This window comes from Pezoporus flaviventris, unplaced genomic scaffold (assembly GCF_033815535.1).
Source record: "Pezoporus flaviventris isolate CSIRO_AGI_PZ_B2104156 unplaced genomic scaffold, CSIRO_AGI_Pfla_v1 ptg000037l, whole genome shotgun sequence".
In the NCBI taxonomy this organism is placed as follows: Eukaryota; Metazoa; Chordata; class Aves; order Psittaciformes; family Psittacidae; genus Pezoporus; species Pezoporus flaviventris.
This window is the reverse complement of record NW_026892585.1, coordinates 8,632,659-8,652,335: the sequence shown is the minus strand read 5'-3', so window position 1 is coordinate 8,652,335 and position 19,677 is coordinate 8,632,659. Positions and strand designations below refer to the sequence as shown.

Here is a 19,677-nt window from a genome sequence, read left to right as displayed (position 1 = left end):
ACAGTGAAACAAAACAGAAGATCTTACTGTAGTTCCAAACATGGAATTAATTTTAGCCCAGCAGCAAGCCTATAATCTCTTAAAATGAAAACAGTTTTAGAGCAGAGGCCAGTAGTTAATCATATAATCATGCAATGCTTTGGGCTGGAAGGGACCTTAAAGCTCATCCAGTTCTAATATCCCTGCCACGGGCAGGGACACCTTCCACTAGAGCAGGTTGCTCCAAGCCCCGTCCAACCTGGCCTTGAACACTGCCAGGGATGGGGCAGCTACAGCTTCTCTGGGCACCCTGTGTCTCACCACCCTCATAATGAAAAACTTCTTCCTAATGCCTACTGTGAATCTCCCCTCTGTCAGTTTAAAGCCATTGCCCCTTGTTCTGTCACTACACGCCCTATGAAGAAGTCTCTCTGCAGCACTCTTGTAGGCCGTTTTTAGTTGGTAATTACTTAACAAGTAGTACTATTCAACAGCTTTTGCTTCAAAGTAAATGAGTTGCATCTTCTGCATACCTAGTGAGGTGGGTGTCCCTGTGCATTAGTTAGACCCAAACTTGGTCCTGGGTTTGCTCTGACAAATAGCTGATGTCAATTTTAGGAGAGTTTAACCCATGTAACAGTGCAGTTACAATGATAGTTTTGAAATGTCTGTGAAGTTCTAAACAACAATTCTGTCTCAGTTTAGCTGACATGTTTTAAGGGTTACACAGACTTCCTACAAGCTGAGACCAAAGATACAAGCTGCCCCCAAACTTAAAAACATATCAACTTCCCTAAAGGCACTTTTAAGACTAGTCAGTTCTTTATCAGTCCTTGCTCATACAGGGGTTCAGAGAAGGAGCCCAGAAACTATTCTTTGTTTTAGTTTGTAAAGCCAAATGATAGGTCTTACTCACTGGTGCCAGAGCTACATTTCCATGGAGGATACAGAGAGAGCTGTAACTGGGGAGAACTGTTCAGGCCCATCAGCAAGTCTGTGTGGTCTGTCAGAATTGCCAAATCATGCATTAATACTGAAGGAGGAATCTTCTGGCTTTGCTATCATGTTGCCCACTGCAAGTGAAGATCTCCCTGTGATCAAGAGGTGTGCAAAGCATCATACTAAGCTCTATTTTGTAATATGCAAAGGAGACAAAGAGGTGCTTATGAACATGGGCTATAGTAAACTTGTCTGCAAGTTTACAACAGCAGCTGTCTACCCATTGCTGGAAGCTGCACAGGAGGAATTGAACTTGCTAGGTTCTGTGGCTTGAAAATGAGAGCCTGACAAAAGGCAGGACACACAATGTGGTTCAGTGTCTCTTCTGCCACATCTCTGCCTGCTGCTGCTTCTTCCTGTCTCACTCTTGTTTTTAGCCTGAAAAGAACTGAAGACTGCAAGCTGTGTTTGGTTAGAATGAGAGATTAACACCCGAGTTCTACTGCTTTAAAATGAAGAGTCCTACCATTTGAATCTCTTGGGAGTTTGGAGCATTAACTGCAATGCAGGGCAGAGGTTCAGCAAAAAGGAGAGACACCCCCCCTCCCCGCCCAAGAAGCTAACAACAACAAAGTACTGCACTAACTAGATCGATGAAATAGACCTAAAATAAAGGTGCTAGCTTCTATCAGGATGATTCTGTACACGCAGGAGTGCTGGGCAGGCCCTTAGACAAATGCTAGGGAGAAGTAAGTTATGTTTGCCTTTGTAAGAGACTGTAGAGGCCAGTGGGGTGATGCCTGGCCAGAAGCTGATGCATTGGACTGAGTTTCCAGAGAACCCAGATCTCACCCTTTGCCAGTAACTTAATAAAGGTGAGGTAACACATGGGCAGAGTTTCTAGTGTAAAAATAGTACCAAAATCCTGTGTTACAGCCAAGTTACGAATGTCTTACAAACTACTTAAAGTCAGTTTTAAGTTGGAAAGAAGCTTAAATAGTTTACAGTATTTGTTGACACACAAATTACCCATTTTTGGTTACTATATATTGAAATTTGAAAGTGGGAGTGGGGAGGAAGAGCTTTGTGGATACTCTTCTGTGTAAACCCACTCATTTAGTATCATTTATTGCTTCTTGCTCAAGACTGTCAGAATAATTCTTAATGTTTCATCTTTGCCAATGAAATAATGGCTCTGCAGAAGGCAAGAATTAAGAACAACATGGCAGCTTAATGAAACAAAACTCTAAAGCAGTATTTCTTCATGCATAAAATTAAGTGAAAATGAGAGGCCTGTTTGTTTTTTGCTTTAGATAAAAAGTCCTTGCCCACTAGATGGAGTCTTTTATCTTTTTCTATCAGATTCTTCTGTGCAAGAATCACGGTTTGAAATGCTGAAGTGAAAAAATGCAGGACCCATAAAACTACTGCTGATTCACGTGTCTCAAATGGAATAACTCCAAGCACTTGGTTTCACAACCAGCCAACACTTCATAGAATCATGGCATGGTTTGGGTTGGAAAGGACCTTAAGATCATCCAGTTCTAACCCCCCTGCCATGGGGAGGGAAGCCTCACACTAGACCATGTCAGCCTTTCAGTTAGTATCACTAAAAATGCAAACTTTCTATTTAATCCATGAACAGAAATTAATGTGAAAAAACAGGTTTAAGCCATTAAAGGAACTAAGAAAATGTACATATCTACTGCTTCTAGGAAAACTTCCCGCTGTATCATGCATTATCACATAAAGGTTACACGGTCAAAGCCTGGAAGTTTTATCAGTTCATAATTGATCCAGTCAAAGTGTATTTACTGATAATGGACTGTTGATGAAATACACAGCATCTTCCAGTGTAGCTATACTCACTCTTTACTCTCCATCCATAAAGTCAGCATGTCTTGGTGGCACTGAGGCCAGGAGGCCCTGCCCTCAAGGAAAGCCATGGGGGTCAAGAGTGGTTACAGGAGAAGGTAACTAAGTTGTAGTTCTATAGCGTGGTTTTGACGTCTGACAACTCTGAACTTGGGAACTAAAAGCAAATGCTGTTCCTGCCTTCTGGAAAATAAAACACAACAACCAAACAACCACCACCATACAAACCAAATCAACCAACCAGAACTATTATAAGACAGCTTTTTACGGCATGCCCTATGTTCTTATTAGTAATGAGTCTCATTTCTGTCTCATGGATTGCAACATACCACTCATTCAGAGGTGAACATGGTCTTGGGCAGGGCTTATTTTGATGTGGTACTGGAGCAGTGTTTTTCTAGCAGGTTTTGTTTTGTTTAGCAGGTGGTTGCATCTGTCAGGGTTTGAGATGCTGGAAATAACTTAGAGAGTTATCTGAGGGGAGGCTCCTAGGTGAGCTTCCCAAAGGAGCATAAGCACAAACATCATTATTTCCTAGACATCCCTTTTGCTGACAATTTATATGACAAAGGATGTTTCATTAACCCTAAAACTGCCTATTTCCAGTATTTTATTGCTTGTCTTCTGACAGTTTTTTTAATACACAATTCTAAGAAAGCCTTGGGGAAAAATGTTAATCTTGGATATGAGATTCTGAAATTGATCAAGCTTATGGTTGCCAGAACATTTGGAAATGTTACCAAAGTGCACCCCATGAGTAATCGAGCTCTATAAGAAAAATCAAATCAAAAAGCCCAAACCTAAAAATGTTTTTTAGAAACTCTTACCATATTTATACCTCTACCACTGTTGGGAGTTTTTGTTTTCAGTTGACAGTACTAAAAAGGAGACCCAAGCCTTTCATGCAATGTGTTCACCACTGTGCTGCAGGCTTTCAGCCTGGAAACCAAGTGTGGACTAATTAGAACTAGATTGGGTCTCATCATGTTAGGTGCTGCAAAAACACCGTCTCTTATATCAAGTTATTCCTCTTAATAACTGTATTCATGATGTAGTAGACTTACAAACACTGTGACTTCATTGTACTATTTAGGATACTTGAAGTCCAGCAGAAGAGAGCTTGTACCAAGACCTCATGTACATTTTATGCGCTGCACTTAAGCAGGGCTTGAGGGAGGCACATGCAGAGGAAAATCTTCTTAAACATATCATATATGGCAAAAGCAAATGATGTCATTAATTTGAAAGGCTTAACTGAACAGGAGGCTCTCTGGTTATTTCTACATCTATACCAAACCACAGTAAAATTTGGACAGCTGAGAGGGAGGCTCTTAACTGCAGTATCTAATACTTGTGGTAGGTGCAAGTCCCTCCTTACCAAGGAGTACTGAAGGAAAGGATTTTGGTGTGAGAATGGCTGAACGGTCACACCTCATGTCTGTTATATGAAGACATGTAGGCAAACGGAAGCCTTTTGGAAAACCCTTGACTGTAAAGCATAGAAGTGTCCCCACTTCATGGGATTTCACCAACAAGTCAGGGTCTTGCTACTGTTACCACAAATGACTGAGAACAAAACACTGTCACAATAAGCATGTTCCATACAGATACCGCCACAGCTGTCCGATGCTTCCTTTTCTCAACTGCCTTTCTTGATTGCTTTCTGAAATATGTAAATTCACACCTTGCTGAATCCCACCACTGAAAATAGAAATAGGTACAGGAATACAAGCAGACTGCCACTGGGGGCATGGATGTTTGCAATATTAATTAATTATTAATTAAGAGCCATATTATAGCAAATGTAATCCTCTCTCCCCCACCCCCCAAGGCAAATGCTGCATCAAAATGATAGAAAATTAAGATGAATAAGATGAAACACAAGTGCAAGTGAAATACTGAACTATCAGTCGGTACTCTGATACAGCAGATCTGGCGAGAATTTCCCTGATGCTCTATGTTGGGAGCAAAAATCTGCATTTCAATGGAGATGCATTAGTAACATATGAGCTAGTACTCTGCAGGTCACCCTGTGTCTGCAGAACAGCAGCATTAATTTTGCTGTTTAAAAATAAAACCCAAACAGTTTATAGACTGATTTTCCTTTCCTTCCTCCTAGTTTTACACCTGCGGTTAGACTGACTTCACTGGAGTTAATCTTAATGTACGCTGAAGGATACTAGAGGAAAAATTGGGTCCTTGATGTCTGTGTAGTGGGAGCTGCAAAACCTGAAGTTGCAAATAACAGTAATGTACAATAAAACACAAACTGTTTTCAATACTGATACAACAGAGAAGTACCATGAGGGCTTGCAGGGTCAGCTGGGAGGGGACAGATCCCCTCAGGGCCAGGGGGAGTTTTGGAGAAGCAGAGACTGCATTAGGCGATATTTATAACTACAGTAAGTTTTGGTACCTGGTGTTTTGTAGCACAGAACAACGTTGTGTAATCCCAATGGATTTGTATGAGTGGGCTCCTGAAAGCATCAAGAGCATCTGGGGTCAAGGGGGCCCAGCAGGCAGGCCCAGGGTGTTATTCCACTGATTCAGATAGTGGCAAAGATGCTGGGCAGGGGTTCTGCAGCACAGGGAATTCAGGAGGTGACAACAAAAGCACCGGCTGCCAATGCTTAACGATTTAATTTAGAAAGAGAGAAAAATATGTTAACAGAACTGGGTGTTCTCCCCTGGAGAGAAACCACCCATGTGGGTGAGCCTTCAGCAATGCAAATGGATGTCAGGAATCTGCACATTTATTTCCAGCACACATTTTTTTTCCCCAGCTTTATAATCACGGTGGTACTGCAAGAACAGCTCAAACTCCTCCTGCCACATCACCTGCTTGGCAGTAATATAAAAGGATAAGCTGATAAAAATGATGCTAAGAAATGGAGTACTTCCTACGCAAATGTCTCTGCAGCTACTACTGCCTCACCAGAATCAACAACAGTCATTAACTGCAGGAAGTTTCCATGGCTATTAGCTGCATTTGAGCACTATTAAGAAGATGTGCTCCAGTGTTTGTTCAAAATCACTTTAGCCTCTCAACTTCAAGTGACCTAGAAAGTCTATCACAGAAACTATATGCATACTATTATATACTACATATTTTATATATATAACAATGTATAATATATGGTATGGATATAATAATCTGTTTTCAGTAGTGCCTTTCCAGCCTAGATATGATAAAGCTGTACCAATACTACAACAGTAAAGTGATTTACCAAAAATGTAAGTATAAAGTAAGTCAGGGAACTAGCTGGCCTAGGGCGATTGTTGCGCTAAGCTAAAGGCAAAGCCAGGCTATGTTAGTTTAGCCAGTAAGAAGCAGTGTTTGCTTAATTTTTGATGCTTTCCAGTAAGTTTCTGTAATGTTCATCTAACTACCTACAACTCTAAGGGGCTGTATAAGTGACAGGTACTATGAATAACAGCGTTACAGCACTGAAGAAACAGCTCCTGAAATAACATATAGCTTCAGTTTGACAGTTACTACTGCAGAGATCTTGCATATTAGCCAGGCAAAATAACTCACTGCTATTTTGGTCTGCCTCCCCTTTGTGCAAGATGAAGAATGCTGTTCTCATGAGGAAACAGGGGCAAGAATAATGCTAAGATGCATCAGTTAATGAACTGTCTTAGTTCCAGGCTTATCCATCAGACACCTCATAGTGCACATCATCCTGTTACGCTGCCTTGTGTTAGAGACACTGCTTAGTCACACAAAGCTGAGAACGACACTCTGGTAGAACACTGGGACCCAAGAATAGCTGAAAAAAAAATGATGGCCTATCCTGGCATTTCATTTGTAAGCTCTGGTTTGACATGATGGCAAAGAACCTAAAAATATTTGCTATTTTGAAAACTTCCTCACTGCCAAGTTGACATGATACATCTAATGGTGAAATCTACCAAATTCCAAGTGATCCTAGCAAATGACCACACACAGTGCTGCAGAAAGGAGTGAAATTCCCTCTACATTCTTCATTGATTAACCTGTTGGAGATAGGGAAGAGAAATGGGGGAAGAGGAAGGAGAGGTAATCTTTTCCTGACCCAAATCTCAGGGCTAGTAGACTACATCCATGTACTCAAGCTTCCAATAGCTTGGCACCAGAAAGCTTTCCAACACAACCAGATCCAAGATGGAACTTGATCAACATCTTGCCTCTAGCTACAGTCATTTCCCAGCACTTCGTGTAAAGACGAAAAAAGCACCCTCTCACAGAAACCTATCTGTCCTTCAGTGGGTTTTTAAGTGTGACATTAGTTAACCAGAACACATAGCTAATTATTTTTCTCTTCTATTCTTTGGCATCCTCATATATCCTGTCACATTATATTCATAAATTCACATGAGGAGGCAGGGAGATTTTCAAAACACATGCATAATACAAGTCTCCCAGCTTCAGTGTGGTGCCGTTCTTTCCCATCCTTTGCAAGAATGTGCAGATACAACAATTATTCCTGTAACATCCAAACCAGGCCCTTGCTGAAATATGCGTGTATGGATATTTTCTCAGGAAACATATGGATATTTTCTCAGTAAGTACGTACACAGCTTGGGTTAAATCACCCAGGGGATCTCGTTCATCCATAGCATGGAGAACAGCAGCACTACCATAAACACTGCACAATGGTTTCAGACAACCTCTTCTACTGCCTATCAGTGCATATGAAGAGTCCCCAGTGTCAAGTCTGCCATCAAATTCAGCACTGCTCTGCTTCCTTTCTCTATGGTGAGGATATGATTATCCTAAGGGAGTTCATCTAAAGCCAGTCCCTAGCCAGCCCTGAAAACCAAATTTAAGCAGGCTTGCTTCTCCTCCTTATCACTGCTGCCAGCACTAGCTCAGCTCCATATCCAGAGGCCTGTTCTGCTGCACAAGTTGCTCTGTCACTGGGCTCCAATGCCAAAATTAAATTAAATATAATTTGACAAAGCTCTGTAAAGGCTCAGTCCTTAAGTCCAGCTCCTGCTGTGTTCTGTAGGGGCAGAAAGCAGAGCAGCTGAATGGTAGCGGGCTGGAATCAGTATCTGTGGCAGAAGAAAGATGGCTGTATGCAACATTCAAAGTTAAAATAGTTAAGGTCAAAGTAGATCTGGGAGGAGTTCAGCATCTTGTAGATCTAAACCCTTCCTCCCCAAGTCCAGCCCCAACAAAGCTGACCCAGGCCATGGCTGCTCCATTCAGGCTGCCGGATGGCCCCAGGAGCCATGTACATGCCATGAATGCTCTGGACCGCCAGTTGCAGGGTGTACTGCTCCCAGACCTCATGTGAATCAAGTTGCCAGACCAGAGAGATTATTAAACTGTGCCAGAATAGTGCACCTGGTGCTCAGTGAGTTCCTCTGACCATAAGGAAGTGAACAGTTGCCTTCACCTCTCAGCACCGGTCAGGGTACCTTCTGTGTGCTGTGCCACACTGAACCCCAGGATAGCTGGCTGCACAGTGGCTTGCAGAGGGCAAAGGCATCGCCAGTCCTGAATGTAAGCAGCAGCCCCTCTTAGCTACTCGCACTTTATTACAACTAACCTACTTAGATCAAATTAAATCCCTAACAAATAATTCTCTTCTGAAAGCTTTAATAGTGAACGGCACCATTTCCTGAAAGAGTTTTATGGAAATATGATACTACATTTACACGGAAAAATGAAAAGAACAAACTCCAATATTCCTCTTTGTGCACAAAAGGCACCATCAATAAAGCAGCTGTGCTTTTGTCTAAAACATTTCTCTGGAAGCAGGTAATTATTATTTAAATACCCCACACTGATCCGCTCCTGACAGCTCACAAGGCACATGTTCATCTGCTTGCTCTCCCTGACAGCTGATCTATTCTCAGCACAGGTGACTAACTAATAAAGTCTATTATATTTCTAATATAAAAGTAGTTCCATTTCTCTTTACCCCTTCCCAGCAGCACTGCTTCCTTTCACTGTGCTGGGGTGGGATGCTGCGAGAGGTTTCTCAGCTGTGGTTATTTTCACCTCTACAATTGCTGTGCATGACTTCGAATTTTAGACTACTCTGCTTTCTTTCAGGAAAAACAATTAGACACAGATAATATCACCCTGAGGATGAAGCAAAAGCAATTATTTCTGTTGCAAAACGTCCCCCTAGATCTTCATGTGAACAACTAAGCTTTTTGATTTTTAATTTTATTACTTTGTCTTTCTGTTAACAAATAATTAATATGATTACTAACACCCTGTGTACCTCTAATGTGTATACTATTTCAATTATAAAGCCATTACTGATGCTTATTAATTCTATTCCATTTATCTTCAAACTTGCACGTTTAACTTAAAACATTTGTTGACATTCATGCAGCTGTAGCTCCTCCAAACTCACTCGCAGGAATCCAGCCAAGTTTATCTACTGCAACCTGAGACAGAACATGTCTGAAGGGGGCCTACAAGGATGCTGGAGAGGGACTCTTCATCAGGGACCGTAGCACCCCTTGTAGGACAAGGGGTGATGGGTTTTAACAGGGGAAGTTCAGTTTAGATATAAGGAAGAAGTTCTTTACTGTGAGGGTGGTAAGGCACTGGCACAGTTTGCCCAGGGAAGTGGTAAATGTTCCACCATGGCAGTGTTCAAGGACAAAGACTTGAGCAACCTGGTCTAGTGGAAGGTGTACCTGGCTGTGGCAGGGGGTTGGAACTAGATGATCTTATTGGTCCTTCCCAACCCAAAACATTCTATGATTCTATGAAATGCAACAGGAGACTGCAAACCACACTGGCTTTAGTTCCGAGTCACTCAACTGGATTAGATGGCTTTCCATGACCTCTGAAAAAGAAAGGATTTTTTTCAAACAGTCCACTGTTTCCAACAAAAATGACACTCAGGACACAGCAAAGTCTACTTGAACTAGGAATACCCGCTTCTTCCACTTCACTCACCATGAGAGCACTTTCCTCAGGAAGAACACGGGAATGATGTCTGCCACGTACAGGAAAATCAGTGCATATGGCTCATTCAAAGTTCTTGTCTGTTTGCTTTTACAGTCTTTTTTTGGATACCAAACTCAGCACTGTCACTGCTGCTGAATACAAACAGCTTCCAAACATAATGTTTGTCCCCAAAATTAAAAAAAGGAAACTCATCATTAAAGAGAAGCCCTAAGTCTCACTGACTGTCAAAGACGTTACTGGAGTGGAAAACCAGCTACTGAGGATCCTTGTGCTACTTGTGCACTCTGTAGAAGTCCAATTGATTTTGGGTAATGATTTCCAATAGGAGCAATGCTCTGTGTTGGTGTGCTTCCTCCTCCTGACCTTTGAAGAGCCTTCTCACAGCCCCCTGCTCCCCTTTAGCTAACTGGCTAGTGATTCATCCTCTACATTCAGAAACATGTCATGCACTTCCAGGCCCTGTGATTGTTAAGGATTCAATGGTTTGGGAGATGTTTCCTCCTGCTTCTTCTCTGGGGAACACTGCTTTAGCAGGGCTATACCATGCTTTCTGGGCTGAGTGAAATTAAAGGCTTCTGCATTAATGATGGATGCAGTGCAACGTCAGGCACTGCCCAGGCCAGGTGATGTAAGCTCCTGACCCTCAAACACAGAGGCCGAAAACACTGCTAAATTAATGTAGTGCTACATGGCGCAGTCAGAGACATTAAAGTTTTAAGAGTGCAATTGATTATCTGTAGTTCAACTTTCAAACACATTGGTCAAGATGGATTGCAACAGTCATGCTGTGGCACAGTGATGCATGTCAGCAGGCTCTCAGTTTTACTGTGTGCAGGACTTGACATTGGCTTTTAACCTACCAATAAACCACCCCAACATGCTGCGAGAAGTGGGAAGGAAAAGGAATTACAAATCCAGTGGCCCCATGTAAAATCAAAGATTAAGCCAACTACATTGCAGCTTGTCTACTTCTGCCAACACCAGTGAATTTCTAGTACTTGGGGTTGAAAGGTCATGATGGCTGTAATTGCCAAGGAAGGAAATACATCCTCAAACAGCCTCTTTTTTTTATGCTATGGGGAGCTTTCATAAAGTAAATCTGATTTACAGCCTGGGATGTTCCTTATCTCACCTGAAATACATCTTCAGGTGAGATACATCTTCAAACATCTGTCATTCCTCACTAATTACCAGTGTCTGAGGGGTACTGCAGGAGAAATACTCCTATCAACAGCTGAGGAAGCTACCTTTCTGAAGTCTATGTTGAACTCAAAATCAGACTTATTAAATATGAATGGCTCTTATTTGACATTGCTTTTCCCATCCTGGCCATTTGGTGTACTGAACATTTTCCAATCTTGTTTTGTAGTCACTTCACAACATAGAACCATAGAATCAACTAGGTTAGGAACGACCTCTAAGATCATCGAGTCCAACCGTTACCCCAGGACTGCCAAGCCCACTATTAAACCATGTCACTAAGGGCAAACTGATCTCACTTCATGATCTCAACTCACAGTCTCCTACCCCACATAATGGCCTAGTCTGTACAGCCGCCCCTCAGTATCTCCCCTCAAGATCTCCCATCATGGCCACCCATCACAGCCCATGGCTGCTCCTGCTCTCCTCTCATGATCTCCCCTCATGATTTCCCCTCACCCCTCATGGCCACCCTTTATCTCCCCTCAACATCTTCCCTAAATCCTCTCTCCTCTCCCCTCATGAACTCCCCTCTCAACTGCTCCTCTTGACCTCCCCTCACAACTGCCCTTCTCCCATACCAAGCCATATCTCTTTCCTGACTACATCAGCAATTGTCTCCCAGTCCACATTGCACAGGAGAACTCCTCAGTTTGCCAAATGCCCTGCACACATTACAAGGAGTTCTAAGAAAACATAAAACGCTTGTGATCAGCACTTACAAAGGCCAAACCCTTTGCTCTTCTCCAAGACCTGCTTGCAGTGATCTACAAGCAGATGGATGTCATGCACGATACCTAGCAGAATTTCACAGACACTGTCTGACCCATGGTTTAAAATCACCAGGTGTGAAATACTTTATTTCACAAATAGGAAAAATTGCACTGAAAGCAAAATTATCCCAGAGGAAAAGCAAACTTTACTAAATATTACTATTAAAACATGACTGGAGGGTTGGAATGGAGGAACACAGACTCTTTAGGAAGGACAGGAAGAGCAGATGAGAAGGGGGTATCACCCTCTATGTCAATGACCAGCTGGAGTGCTCAGATCTCTGCTTGGGGATGGATGTGAAGCTGACCAAGAGCTTATGGGTCAGGATTAAAGGTAGGGCAGGGACTGGGGACATTACACTGAAGATTTGCTAGTTCTGGAAACAATGACAGCAGCTGAAGTGTCTCTTAAGTTCACATCTTTCTTCTAAGTGTAAAGATGAAAAAAATTTGCCCTGTAAAAGCTTTCTGCCATCTACAGCAGACCAGCAACTGTTACAACTATAAGCCTTTCATTTGAATTATTTGACGCTCTACTATCCTAAATGGTCTATAACACCCAAATAAAAGTCTCTGATGTCTGTGTGCTCACAAAAAAAGCAGAACTACCCAAGAATGTATCGAGACACCTGAAGATTAATCCTGGGATGTTCCAACAGAAGTAGACACTTTCCATAATTAACCAGACGCATAAGTCTCAAAGCAAGCAAGACCTACAACTCTATTTCACCTCTTGGAAGATGTGGATATAGACACATTTTCCTTCTAGTATCATAACTTTCAGGGTACATTGTTACATATCACTACAAAGACATCCAGTGATATGGAAGAGGCCAGTGCATCTCAGAGGTAATCCTTAAATCTAGAGACGTCTTATGCACGTTTTGGACCCAATATCAGGCATGGTGATCACTGTGATATCACCATGGTGATACCTGTTTCGCAACTTAAGGCATGGTCACCTATCAAAAAATGTATCTGTTATGGAAGAGACAGCACTGCTTTCTAGAAACAGGCAGGCTCGTTTTAAGCCCATCAAAACAGTACCATATGCATGTCCACTACAAGTTAGATATCGTAAGACCAAGGGAAGCACTTTGTACTGATCCTCAAAATCAGCCAGGAAGGAAGGAAGTCTGATAAGAGCTTAAACCTTACTTCAGGGTGGGTTTAGAACAGACCAAGTAAAACAACATTCCCAGGAAGAGCTGGACAGCCTTGCACTGATGACTGGTGTGGATGAGCCCTGCAGCAATGAGGTCAGTACATGGCAAGAGGTTCGTCATGTCATGTGCAAGAGTGAAAACTGGATGATAAAGATTTTGAAGTACAGAGCTCATTTACAGGTACGTTAAGCAGAAAAGAGAGCAATAAAGTGTCAAGCCTAAAAGCTGTGAGCAAAATGTAGTTATATGACTTATAATATCACTGGCAGCCAGGCAGATAAATCTCTGCACGCTGCTTTGAAAGGGTACCAGTAAATAGTCATAGGATTCTCTCCAGCAAAGCACAGGACCTTTAAGAAAGGCCAGAATACTGCAAGAAGCTCTTACTCAAATATACCTGAAGTCAGTCAGCCATAAAGGATGTCTTACAGATGTCACACAAACTATACTAGAAATGGATTGAGGGGCTTGAAAATAATGTTGCAGAACAGAAAAAGTCCCTTGAATCTATCATTGTGGGCAAGGGAAGGAAGACTAACAAAGATTTAACTGTAGAAAAAAACCATCCTTTGGAAAGCTTTACTTGCTGTAGCACTCTCAACTCACTAAATGCAGTTTGCTGGCTACCCTCTGTTGCCCCCAGGTAAACACTTCTGTTAGAAAGTTTTGTTCCCTCTCTTGGATCACGGACTTCAAAAAGTCACAGAATGCCGAATGCAACACCGAGACAACTCCCGTAATTTGTAGGAGACAGAATGGACAATATCATTGATGTAGCGTAATGAGCCGTTTCCCTCCTCCCTACTGTGATTAATGGTTTGGAGAGGAGGTCTGCTTGCTGAGCTGATAGAAACATTGCTAGCCCTGGAGGCATGCCCTATATATAGCGCTGTGTGAGTACATGCATGAGAGATTGGCAGGCAGAAGCAGCTCGGGGAGCCTTTGTTATTGTCCAGTTTGCTCTTTCCTGAGCTCCTCCAGCCTGCACAGTCTGTGTAGCCTCTGGGAAGGCAGCTTTGGAATTGGTTTACTTCTTGGAAAAAGCTGCTGCTCTTGATGCATGGGATACAAAGTAATGTGACAGTGGTTGACAGCTGGGGGGAAGAGGAGAGGAAAAATCAGTTAAGTCGGGGTGTTTCACAAAGGAGCAGAAGGGAGATGGGGAAAATTGGAAAATTTCCCATTACCACAGCACGTGTGTGGTGGCAGATAGGAGTTACTGGTTTTAATACTACTACTACTAATCATTACTAAAACCAACTAAGTGGACCGTGGCCCTGGCTCTCATGGGGAACTTCAACCACCCTGATACCTGCTGGAAAGACAACACAGCACACACAATCCAGGAGGTTCCCACAGAGTGCTGGTGATAACTTAACTAATGGTAACTGCTTGGAGGAGCCAATGAGGAGAGGTGTGCTGCTGGACCTTGTGCTGACAAAGAAAGAAGGACTGGTTGTGGATGTGAAGGTTTGGGGCAGCCTTGGCTGCAGTGACCATGAGATGTGGTGGAGTTCAGGATCTGGCATGGAGGAAACAGGGCAATAAGTAGGAGTACAACCCTGGACTTCAGGAGAGCTAACTTTGGTCTGCTCCAGGACCTACTTGGAGGAATCCAATGGGTTAGGGCTCTAGAAGGTACTGGGGTCCGAGACAGCTGGTTAATATTCAAGCACCACTTTTTCCAAACTCATTATCAATGCATCCCTATGAATAAGAAATCAAGTAAAGTGGTCAGGACACCTGCATGGGGAAATTATAGCAACTTGAAGAAACTCTGTAGCAAAACCAGAGACAGTAAAATATATATTAAGAAGGAAAGAGCTTATTTAAACAAATCTGATCTGGCTCTTATTCTTAGTGCTGAGTAAAATACCCATTTCCAGAGCTCCAGGAGACATGCTGGAAACCACTGCTCACTGCTGCTGTTTGGGAAGTTTTATAAGCATCTCGTAAGAACATGCCATGCTTGCATTCAGCCTAAAGGAACAACCATCATTAGTAAACAGGTTATGCTGCAGTTTTCCTTCTGTTTCTGTGCATGCAGCTCTGTATAACCAAGCTGTAGGAGACAAGGTTAGGAAATGACATGCACAGCAGTTGTCTGTCAACACAAAAACCCCTTCCTTAAAGAACAGGAGCCACATTTTTATTAAACTCTGATCTTCTACAAGTACTGCTATCAGACCACACAGCACAGCACACTCGGTTTGATGTAGCATTAACAGCAGTATTTTAACAAGGAATCATGATGGTCTAAAACACTAAACTGTCCCTCAAAACCCTTTTATTACTAATGAGATTAATTTTAGTGTATGCCCCTCTGAAAATCCTGGAGCTCAAACCCCTCACACTTTATAGAAGGCTCTAATCCAGGGTCATCTCTGCAACAGCTCTGCAAATCAAGATGGGTCATGATGGGTCAAACTCTTGAGTATCTTTCCTGCTTTGAAAACACATGGGAGATCTGTTTTTCATTCCTTAGGGAGACTGGGTTCAAACAGTATCAATCTTCAAGCTGAGTATACTCACTTCAGGGACAACTGCAATTCCAAGACGTATGCACACTCATCTTTAGAGTAAATTCAGACCTGATTTGGACCTTACCTAGTTGCTCTAGTTTGCTGTTCTCTTCTGCAGGCTACAGTTTAGAGAGGTACTAAATCGCACGCTTAAACTATGTCCACACAATGTATCAATGATACCGTAGAAACCTCAGTACCCAACCTGTGTTATGCTGAAGTCCAAAGGATTCCTTTTAAAATCTCTGACCATGTAATACGATGGAAGCAGGACAAAGGAATTTGTAAGCTCTTACAATGACATCTAGACCCACCAGTGCCTTTAATTCTTGATTTAAAAAGCAAGCAAAACAAGACAAAACTTAGCAAAGTCCTTCTCCTTTTAAAATAATCTTTCTTTATAACCTTAGAGATAGTAAGACATGTCAATGATAACATGGCATGAAAACTCCTCTCTTTTCTTCCCAAAGCAGTTTTTCTTACAATGATTATGGTAATTTTTCTTGTTTCTTGATTAAATGAAGGCAGCTTTTATATGCCTTGCCTGAGCCAAGCTGGCTTTACATTTTGGCATGCACACGGAACTCCAGAACCAAACCACCATTGCCAAGAAAGATCTAGCATTCAAAACCTACTCAGTCTTGACACTGTCTAATCTCCTCCATTTTCACTGCAGCTTGGTCATAGAATCATAAAATGGTTTGGGTTGGAAAGGACCTTAAGATCATCCAGTTCCAACCCCCCTGCCATGGGCAGGGACACCTCACACTGGACAATGTCGCCCAAGGCACTGTCCAGCCTGGCCTTGAACACTGCCAGGGATGGAGCATTTACCACTTCCCTGGGCAACCTGCTCCAGTGCTTCACCACCCTCACAGTAAACAACTTCTTCCTTATATCTCACCTGAACTTCATCTAAGTTCTTTAATTATTACACTAAATCAAAATTGGGTTGATCTGACCCCAGTGACAACGAGCCTATTACAGGAACATGCAAAAGTCCTGTGCTACTTTTCAAGAAGTGGTACATGCAGGAGTTACCTTTCCGCCTGTCTCTCAAACAAATACCCCTTTCCCACTAACTGGAGATGTATGTTTAGAAATTCACCCTATGGAGCAAACTAGACATTCTGACGGCCACAATTTATCTACATAAATTACTGCACTTCACAGCAAAGCCTCTGTCATAAGAAAACACAGTGTGCCCTAAATTACCTGCTGCCCTCTTCAATAATCAGCCTAGTTTTTAAGATCTAGAGACCTGCTGATAAAGGACACCTCGGTGCACAGAGCAACAAAAAAACCTGAGGTTCATACACATCACTGGAAACATCCACATGCTGCTCTATTACTCTTCAGACTGACGTAATTTTTCTCTTGAGATCTGATAATAGATTATTTCGAGAGAACATGGGGGAAGAGCACCCAGACAGGGGCCAGCTGCATACTAAGCAAGCTTGCCTCCTTCCTCCTTGATTTAATCCTAAGGAGTAATGTCCAAAGCTGCTGTTAACTCTGTACTGACCAACACCAATGCAAAAGGAGCATACACTGTGTTAGTAACATCAACCTGTCCCTACCTCCCCTTGAGCATCCTGTGCTGCAAGACCCACACTGGTGTTGCTGCTCTTCTCTCCTCCATCACATTTCCCTGGTTCCAACATACTGAGTTTTTTGGGACAACACAGACTGGACCTGACTGAGAAAAAAGTTATTTATATGAGGAATAAACTGATGTATTACCAGTTAGTCCCATACATAACAGGACAGTATAATACTAACCAAAGAAGTGGTAAACACCCCATCCCTCGCAGTGTTCAAGGTCAGGTTGGACAGAGCCTTGAGTTACATGGTCTAGCGTAAGGTGTTTCTGCCCATGGCAGGGGGTTGGAATTGGATGATCTTAAGGTCCTTTCCAAACCAAATCAGTCCCCAATTCTATGATTTCTCATTTATTTCAGTCTTGAATCCCTAAATATCACTTGTCCTGTGGGAGACTTACAGACCCTCATTGATATTAACGACATCTGCTTCACAGAGCCAGCAATCCCTCAACAGCATCAGACATTTAGAGCTTTAGAAGGGAAGACTCTTCCATTATACCTTATCTTAGCCTATGTGAAATTCTGCCACTCCACACTCTGGGAACATCACCCCAGTTTCACAGCAGGGATGATTTGCTGCTTATGCTGTTTCTTGCCATTTAGATGCTACACACTTTATTTTACCGAACCCTCCCTCTCCCTTGCATGGCTTGTTCAAGTCTCACAACTTCATGGAGGAGAAAGAACTTCCTCTGGGAAAAGCTGCACAAATGAATGATAAAAGTCCATACTAAAGACACAGAGAAAGAGCTGCCACATATTGGTCCTACCTGGATGCTAAACCATAGACAAAACAGTTTTTGTCTGCCAGCACTGGTGTTGAGTATCTGCACACAACATGTTGAGCACCAAAGCTTTGGGATTTAACACTAAGTAGGTCATAATTTTTGTTAACAAGTCACTAAGCAGAGAAAGAGAAACAAAAAACTACTGGGGCACCCAGTGACATAATGTGGGATAGGGTGGGGATAACAGTGCTTTCTTCTTCAGTAAAACAAAGCATCTGCCGCCTTGTTAATACTCCAGCACGCTCTGCTCTCAGAGAACTGTGAAGGCACAAATGATTAAAACCAGTTCTGACTGGGGAAAGTGCATGTTACACTAACCTCAAGAGTGTAATTCAAAATGTACATGGCTACACCCACCAGACAAATGGTCCACACTCTAATCCAAGGAACCATCTGTGTAGAAGTAGGTACAGCACATGCAGTCTCCAGAGAAGCACCCTGAACTTCTCATCAGCGCAACAGGGAACAAACGATGCTCTACTGTCAATCCCTCCTGCCCACAAAAATGATTTAGAGTGAAGCTTATGGCTTAGAAGGTGAAAAGTTACTGAATCTAATCCTTAGAGAGGCCCCTGCAATGACCCCATCAGCTGTAATAGCTCAAAGAAGGTACCACAGGCTGCGCAGGGCAGTTTTCCTGTAAATAGACAGCTGTGAACATAGAAGGCTACAGTGGCTTCCTGCCAAAAATGTGCATTTTAATAACTGTAATTGCATAGTTTTGCAATCTGTTGACTCTGACTTATTTTAAGAACATCCAAGGAGTAAAACAGTATCACCACCAGATTTTCTGGTCCTTTAAATTTCACAATGAAGTCTGCAACAACTCAGTAATTACTGTGAATAATTCATAATATGGGTTATAATGATGTGACACGTTTTAGTGAGCCCCTGAAATTTAGGATGTTTAAGTGATAAAAAAACTCAAACAAACCCCAAATCAAAATTAAATTCAGTAGTAAATATTAGAAGAAAAATAATTAAAATTCATAATTAACACAACAGATCGCAAATGCAGTCTGGGAGGTGGTGTTTCTAGCAAGTTTTTATAATTATTAGAAGTGATTTGCTTTAAAGATGAAGCATGGAGAAGAGAAGGCCCAGGGGAGACCTTGTAATAGCCTCTTCCTTCTTCCACCCTAAAGGGGGCCTATAAGCAACCTGGAGAGGGACTTTTTGCAAGGGCCTGTAGCGACAGGACAAGGGGGAATGGCTTTAACCTGACAGAGAGGAGACTGAGATTAGACACTAAGCAGAAGTTCTTCCCTGTGAGAGTGGTGAGGCGCTGGCACAGGGTGCCCAGAGAAGCTGTGGCTGCCCCATCCCTGGCAGTGTTCAAGGCCAGGTTTGACAGGGCTTGGAGCAACCTGGTCTGGTGGAAGGTGCCCCTGCCTGTGGCAGGGGGTTGGAACTGGATGAGCTTTAAGGTCTCTTCCAACCCAAACCAGGCTGGGATTCTATAATTTTAGCAAAACTGGCTATGACCCTGCAAATACCAGCAGCTGTAGGCAAAGCCATGCATATGAGTGGTCCCACTGCCCAGAGGGACAGCTTGTTTGAAACTGTTTGCAAGACTGTAGCCCCAGTCACAACTTGCACAATGAATACTTGAAAAATAATTCATCATAATAAAATAATATGGAATTAAATCCACTTTTACTTGGTTTCATGTTTCAGATTAGTGATATGAATATATTGCGTAAGGGATACAGAACAAGTGATCCAAGTCCCTTTGCTTAAAGAAACGGAGTCAAGCATGCCTTGCTTTTCACCCTTTGCATCATCTGATATTCTTAAACTATGTTTCCTAAAGCCAGCTTCCAGGGACAGCCACAAGACACCTAACTGCAGTATTTCTTCCATGTACTTATATGGTTTGGGATATCCTGAAAATCTTGTTTGACTT

At 42.5% G+C, this 19,677-nt stretch overlaps 1 protein-coding gene across 8 annotated transcripts in view; it reads right to left on the bottom strand.

The window, feature by feature from the left end:
* TPK1 (thiamin pyrophosphokinase 1) overlaps nucleotides 1-19,677 on the bottom strand; it is a 284,251-nt gene that overhangs the window by 563 nt on the left and 264,011 nt on the right. The window lies entirely within an intron of this gene.